This window comes from Struthio camelus, chromosome 6 (genome assembly GCF_040807025.1).
Source record: "Struthio camelus isolate bStrCam1 chromosome 6, bStrCam1.hap1, whole genome shotgun sequence".
Lineage (NCBI taxonomy): Eukaryota > Metazoa > Chordata > Aves > Struthioniformes > Struthionidae > Struthio > Struthio camelus.
In genome coordinates this window covers 46071967-46078572 of record NC_090947.1, presented here as the reverse complement: position 1 = coordinate 46078572, position 6606 = coordinate 46071967, and positions in this window count along the sequence as shown.

The window sequence follows — 6606 nt, the reverse complement described above, 5'->3', positions numbered from 1 at the left end:
AAAGCACCACTTTTTTCAGAGTTCCAGGGGAGGGTGCAGAGGCCTGTGCCTCTCTTTTCCTGACGCTGTGAGATCCTCTATTCTTGCAACTGTCTCTTGAAGCTGGTGTGGTGGGGAGAGAGCAGGGAAACTCACGAGGAATGTAGTAGTAATAAGCAGTCTAGCATAAAGAGGAAACATTAACTGGGAATATTAACTTCTGTGGGGCACTCTGATGGCGCTTACAAACTGAAACAGCTCAAGCTTGGGCCGGAATATTTTTTTTTTCAGTTTATAAATATCTGCCAAATATAAGAATGTTTCAGTGGCCGTATTTTTAACTGGCTATGCTAAACAGTATATGCTAACGCTAACCCAACCTTTGACTGAAGAAAAAAGTTATATTCCTCCAGGCCCCCAAGAAGATACTTCGCTATGAGAGTTACAGGATAATTCATGACAATAAATCAGGATTTCTTTGGGGGGGGGGAAAAAAATTCCCCGCCTTTAGGGCTGTACCCAAAATGTTGTCAATACCTCTTTAAAAGGGGAAAATAATATTTTCCTGCCTGCTATATCACCTATGTCTCTTGCAAAATCTGGGTTTTTCCCAACTTTTGTTTAGACTAAATTTTTTATACTGGGGGGGGAAATGTACTGCTGCGTCAACAGTCCTGTCTGTCTGGGTTGATAGAAAAACCCACTTACAGATCCAGGAAAGCTAAACCCCTTTCACTGAAGAAGCCTGCACAGAGCATACAGTCACGGAGCTGGGCACTAGAGTTACAGCTTTAAGTTCAGGAAATGCCTTTGTCACAGATGCTTTTTTTTTTTTTTTTAAAGTGATCTTTGTTTTTGGAGTATAGACAGCAAAACGTTAGATTCTGCAGTTTTACTTGGAATTTAATCATGTTGATTATTGAATGAGATTTACTAATGGATTTTATAAATCTTCCTCTTTAATATTACTTAAAATTAACTTGTCTGAATTAAGTTAGAATGGATTTTCTTCTGTGCAGGCACTAATTTTGTTCTTGTTTCTGTTCCCATCACACAGGGTTACTATTCTGAGAATTTTGTAGTGACATTGTACTCTGGTTTAGGACTAGGACAAGTCTAGACTGGGACTCTGACAGAAACCTCTCTTTGTCAAAAATCTGAATTCAGTATATTTTCATGTAATATTTTAAGCTTTAAAATTTGATCAAAGTGCACTTCATAAAGGAAATGCTTGTATTAGGTACCATAAAAACTCAGAACAAAATACTGGTCCTTTCCCCAGAGAGCTGAAAATCGAGCCAATACCAGCATTTCATAATGCTGAGTATCACTCATTTGGACCCGTCCTCCCACTTGATCCCTTGTTTGCCCGCCTACATCTTGACAGATTACTGGAAAGTTCTTTAATCTCAACTATAAATAACATTTTCAGATTGAAGGAAATAACAATAGAATGAAACGAAGGAGGAGAAATATCAGATAGAATGGAAAAAATAGAAGAAAAAACATGTAATTCACAAAGAGAATGCAAAATGGAAGTGTAGCAGAGGAGAATATGAAGGTCCTTATTGAAAAAAAGTATCACAGAGACACTATGGCAGGCTGCCCGGACATCTACATGGGAAGGTAAAAAATAAGATGCAGGTGGTTTGTTGCCTCCATCAGACCATATGAAAAAGGACATGCCCCTTGCAACGTGTTACATGGCTAGCGCAGGGCAAAGAGTCTAGGACATCCAGCAGCATATATATGTAATACAAATAATACAAGTGCATACATATAATACAAAAGGCACAAATCACCTTACTCAAGGCAGAGGAGGAGAGCCTCTGAATCACATCTGCTGGCACTGAGTGAGTTGCCAGGACCTGAGCGGAAGAGGCAGTCCTGTGTCCCAGGCGGAAGCCAAATGAGGCTTCTCTTGAAGCGGTTCCTTGCGGGGCCAGAACTGTCTCTTTGTTCCAGAAGCGTCCTGGCTGCACCAGGGACTCTGGTCACGCTCCTGTGAAGTGCAGGAAGCCATGAAAAAAAAAATAGCAGTGATCCTGTACAGACTATCAGATGCCAAGATCACATCACTAATTACTGTCACCCTACCCATCAAGGTTAACAGTTTCAAGCTGTTTCTCAGCAATGCCTCTATGTCTCAGTCATTTTGTTTTTCGGATATTAAGGTATAACATAGATGTGACATGCGGTGGTGTAATACAAAATATCCTCCTAGAAGTGGTCCTGAGGGTGGTTGATAAAGATGGTGCTTCAGCTGTTTCTAGTGCTACAGATTAAGCTGTCTCTGCTTGTATTACATGTCTTTTCCCCTCAGTCCTGTGAAGCTGGTGCCCTCAGGGAATTTAATTCATTAAGCATACCCTTCTTTTTTTCTGGTGGATGGTGGGACAGGTCAAGAAAATTTTAGTTTGTTTAACTAGGGACTGTTCATAGAAAAGTATCAATTTTGATAAAATCTCAACTTTTAAAAAAAGTTTTGACATTGCTGATACTGAAGTATTCCAATTTTGACAAAAATAGCTGTTTCAGTTTGGGGCCAGAATCACTTTCAGTTTTTAAATTAGCAGTTACTTTTAAGAAGTGCAAATAAAGAGATCAGAATTTAAGGTGCTTCAGTCAGACACAAGTTTGTCTGGCAATAAGAAGCCTGTAGATCTATACTTCTCCCACTTTGGATGGCATACAGTCAGGATCACCAGGTGGCAGTTGAAAGTGCACCTTAACAGAATCCCCCAGCAGTGCAGTTGTATCTATTGCTGTCAGCTCAATTTTGTAAAATTCTTTGATGAAAATTTATGATTTCACTTTTCTTTTAAAACTTTTTTGAGATAATGAAAATATTGAAAAAATCCTAAGTTCTTACAGAATGGAAAATCATTCTGTACTTGGCATAAATATCGGCCTATTTTTTGGGGGGAGATATTTTCAAGGCTCAGTTCCTATTTCATTTCTAGTCTGGTGCTTTGTTTTCCCTTTGTTCCACCTAACTTTGTTAAGTAGCTTATTCTAATTGGTAATTACTGGTGAAAAGGTCAGATGGCCCACTAAGGTAGAATGAAGACTGTCCACTGTGAGTGACACTTGATTTTCAGTTTTATTAAAGTCTGAATGAGCGAAAGGATCGAACAAGATGGAAATACTGAGACATACAGACATAGTCTCATGATTCATCAGCACCCTTTGGGCACTGTTAAAGAGAGATGGAAACTGTCATGTGGTAAAGGAGAAGAGCTAGATCATGCAGTCGTGAAATAGGTCTCTCCGCTTAATGCAGCTAACCTGCCAACTCGTGTGAGGCTTTCAGAAAGGTGTGATTTCACCTCACATCTAGGCCTGAGAAGGAAACTTTAAGACCTCACCCAATGTTCAGTAAGATTCACACTACTTCTAAAAAGCAATGGGTACCGTTTTATCTTGGATAGGGATGATGGGGTTCAGGTCTGCAAACAGTTGTAGACTTTTGCATTGCTTGTTTCCAAGCCACTGTTTTTGCTTTAATATTGAGTGCTATTCTTGTATGATCTAGACGGAAAAATTTGGGGGCAAGAACAGACGTGTTATTACTATTAGTATTTTAGTAATGTCCAGGGGTCAGCTAAGAATGAGACCTCTTTGAGCAAGATTCTGTACATATAGTTCCTGCTGCGAGGACTCCAGAACTGGAGAGGACTTAGAGGTAGGTCTGTGCAGAAGGAACAATAGGAAGGTAGCAAATTTTTTTACAAAAAGCAAAACATGGTGTAAAGTCAGCTGGGATGGGAGAAACCAATTAATCTGAAAAGCAGCAGAGGAGAAGGGTATTGGGATTGAAAGGACAGAGAGAGAGGGGTTGAAGTGAACAGTTAACACAGGAGAAGGGATTCCCTTCCAACTGGAAGAATGGTTTATAATGTTATGTATGTATAGTGTATAATATTATGTGCTGTGGTCCTTGCATATATACTTTATGCAGCTCTCTCTGGCTGGGCTTCTATCTGCCGCTACCATCTTCACCTTCCCAAAGAGAAGGTGAAGCTACAAAAGCACCACTGCCCAAAACTAGATCTCTCCTGCTTTTTAGATTTTAAGGGTATTGGAGGAGGAAGGTCAAGTGTGTCATCAGGTGACGGCCGTTTTTGCTTAGTTCTCCTCCGTGTTTCAATCTCTGCAGTTGCTCTTCTGATTCACAGCCTCCTACCCTAACGGTCAAAGGGCCCTCTAAAAATGGAGGCCTCTTCCAATGACATGGAGAGACCAAGTCTGCATGGGACTTGCACGGTGTGGACAGGCCTCTGCAGGCCAACACTATTTGGTTTTCCCAAACTGTGAAAAACATTTCACTATACTTGTGAGCTCTTGCCTGAAAGCATCCATCTGTTCGTGGACTTCATCAGCTCGTCTGATCCAGTGTGTCTAAATTTCATGAAGACATGTCACATTCTGGGAGTGCTTTTTGTTGTTTTTGGTGCCTCACAGCTATTTGTGAGTTAAGCTTTCCCTCTAGACACTGTTTTAGTCATCAGGATTTACAAGTCCTATAAGAGAAGACTTTTGAAGGTGAAGTATTTTAGCAAGGGGCTGGAAAATGATTCACTGCTTGGGTATGCAAATTTAGGTAACTCAGGTCTTTTTTCACATCATTTTTTATTTCCTTTCTAGCACTGAATGTTTCTAAAACAAATGAGTGTTTTCTCAAGAGCACATAATATCCGGTTTGCTGTAGTTCTTACAGAATATTTCACTTTGTTCCTAAAATTATCCGAATTTTTGCTTGAAAAAGGAAGGCAGGATGAGATGTCACAGTATTAAAAAAAATTATAGTGAGATGCCTAACAAATAATGGTTGGTAATGTACGTGAAAGCATGTTTTCCTGGTTATCACAGAATCACAGAATGGTTGAGGTTGGAAGGGACCTCTGGAGATCATCTCGTCCAACCCCCCTGCTCAAGCAGGGTCCTGCAGAGCATATTGCCCAGGATCACGTCCAGGCAGGTCTTGAATATCTCCAGCGAAGGAGACTCCACTACCTCTCCGGGCAACCTGTTCCAGTGCTCCGTCAACCTCACAGTGAAGAAGTTTTTCCTCCTGTTCAGATGGAACTTCCTGTGGTTCAGTGTCTGCCTGTTGCCTTTTGTCCTGTCACTTGGCACCATGGAGAAGAGTCTGGCCTCATCCTCTAGACACCCTCCCTTCAGATACTTGTAGACATTGATGAGATGGCCTCTCAGTCTTCTCTTCTCCAGGCTAAACACGCCCAGCTCTCGCAGCCTTTCTTCAGAGGAGAGATGCTCCAGTCCCCTCATCCTCTTTGCAGCCCTCCGCTGGACTCTCTCCAGTAGTGCCATGTCTCTCTTGTACTGGGGAGCCCAGAATTGGACACAGTACTCCAGGGGAGGCCTCCCCAGGGCTGAGGAGAGGGGCAGGATCACCTCCCTCCACCTGCTGGCAACGCTCTTCCTAATGCACCCCAGGATACCATTGGCCTTCTGGCCACCAGGGCACATTGCTGGCTCGTGCTTCACTTGTTGTCCATCAGGACTCCCAGGTCCTTCTCTGCAGAGCTGCTTTCCAGCAGGTCAGCCCCCAGCCTGTACTGCTGCATGGAGTTATTCCTCCCCAGGGGCAGCACCCTGCCCTTGCCTTTGTTGAACTTCAGGAGGTTCCTCTCTGCCCAGCTCTCCAGCCTGTCCAGGTCTATTGTCCTTTTAGGCACTGAAGAGTACCTTGAAGGATACATGGATGTGCTTTCTGAGAGCTTTGTAAAGAGCATCCTACAGCTCTCCCACACTGATACTGTGACCAGATATGCGCTGATCTAGAGTTGTACAGGAAATGAAAGTGAGGCATTTTCTCTCCTCTGTGAACTAACAGAGGAAGTGGCTGAACAAAGCAGGAGAAAAGTAGACTTACTATGTCAGAAATATGATAAAAATCAGCCTAAGCAAAAAAAAAGTGTCAGAAGTTAAATTTTACTTATCTTTTAATTTGACAGATCCATCCCTCCATGCTCATAGTTTTACTTCTCATGAGTTTCTGCTGAGATCGTGATGTGATTTACAGTGCTCTGTAGTCCAAAAATGGACCTGTTTCCAGCATTAGAGGAGAAACAGTTTTCGTTTTTTGTGAATCAGAAAGAAACTTCCAGCTATAGCCAGAGACCCATACATGTACCTCCTCCTCAATCATTTATAGATGTGGAACAATTATAAAAGGCTTGCAAATCTGCTCTGAATTAAAATGTTGTGACACCTCATACCAGACTTCATTGACCTTCCACAAGGTTAGCAGAAACAAAATGTAGGAGTCCTCACCCTATTGTAATATGTTACTCCCTTGCAGTTCTGGCAGCATCCTTTAAAATCTCCTGCCTATATCTTGTGACCTATGCCACCTGGCATGTGTACCGGCCTTTTCTTTTGGGAGTTAGATGTTCTAGGCACATATAGCATTGTTTTTTAAGGGTGTGTAAGAAGCCTCTGCTGAGAAAAATGAACGCAATTCGCAAATCCTTGTTAATGTTCTGTTGTGGGAGTCAAAACTCTGTATTTCTCTCTCAAGGGTTCAAATGCCGGGTAGGGTCACTTGAAACAAACTCTGGTTCCTTTATAAAGTTATGTTACCAATCTTTGTCCAGCTGT